Below are 1,450 nucleotides of genomic sequence, written 5' to 3'. Positions count from 1 at the left end.
AGCCTAGGCTCTGTAAACAGGGTTAATACACAGCCTAGGCTCTGTAAACAGGGTTAACACACAGCCCAGGCTCTGTAAACAGGGTTAATACACAGCCCAGGCTCTGTAAACAGGGTTAATACACAGCCCAGGCTCTGTAAACAGGGTTAATACACAGCCTAGGCTCTGTAAACTGGCCCGGCGTAGATAGCAGAGCCCTGTTTCAGGTAGCTGGTTTTACATACTCTGAGTTTGATCTGGGTAACTCTGGGTTTTGGGTTTCAGAACAGTGGATCAGCGTTGGATTAATCAACTCTGAGCGTGTTCACTCTGGGTGGAGCGTGTGCATAAAAGCCATCGTCAATGGATCGCTGATAACATGATTCACCATGGAAACAGAAGAAACAAATGCTTGATCCTCCCACTTCTCCACTTCTCAAAAAAAAAAACTTCTCCGCTCCTCCCACTGGAGCTAGAAATATTAACGAATGAGCTTATGGAGAAGAATTAACGGGGATATTGTCTCATAACTCTGATCTAATCTCCTCGGCAATTCAGAAAAACAACGGGGGGAACCTTTTTTTTTCAATAGAATCATTACGCTTCCGTAGCCTGGCTCCGCCCGCCCGCCTACTTCTGGCCAAATTTAATTTTCCCTTCAGTAGTCAGTCTGGGTGTACAGTGTATTTCCCAGCTTTCGCCAGAGATTCAACAGCCGGTCCAATCAGCGAACAGAGCGAGTGGCTGAGAACGATGACGTCGAAGTCGCGCTCCAGTTTCAGTTGAATGCTGCGTTCCTTTATACTCGGAAGAAGGAGATTTCCGACTTGGTAGTTCCGAGTTCCGACCTGTCTGTGTTCCAGTGCATCTGCTCGCGAAAGTATGGACGCCTAAAACCTTTCTCGTCCAAATAACTAAACATTAGGCTCTAACAAGTTACTGTTGCCAGGTACCGGTAGATCCATAGACTACAATATGTAGTGAAGTCGGAAATTTCCGAGTTCCCTGTCCAACTGGAACGTACCGTCAGAAGCCGGCTCATGACACACGTGACGACCAAACGTGATGCGATTGGTTGGCAGATCCAGAGTGGCACTGAGCAGATCCAATAGTTTTAAACTTCAACAGACACCCGCCTTCAAGTGAGTGAACGTTTGCCAATTACAGCAGTTCCAGACCTTCTGTACAAATGAAATGAAGTACGATGGTCTGGTAGGACCAGGCTAAATGAAGTACGATGGTCTGGTAGGACCAGGCTAAATGAAGTACGATGGTCTGGTTGGACCAGGCTAACGCTTCCGTATGAGAGCAAGTCTATTTTAAGAATTAAGTTACGCATATCAGCAGCAGCAAAACATATAAACTAGCGCAGCACAGCATTGCTGAAAGTGTTTTATAATCGCTGTATTATGTAGGCAGGCTATAATACTGTGCAGTAAACAGACTGTCGCTTCTTTTAAATGGGGAGTGA

The sequence above is a fragment of the Ammodytes marinus genome (assembly GCF_949987685.1).
Source record: "Ammodytes marinus genome assembly, contig: scaffold_36, whole genome shotgun sequence".
Lineage (NCBI taxonomy): Eukaryota > Metazoa > Chordata > Actinopteri > Uranoscopiformes > Ammodytidae > Ammodytes > Ammodytes marinus.
This window is presented reverse-complemented; position numbering follows the sequence as displayed.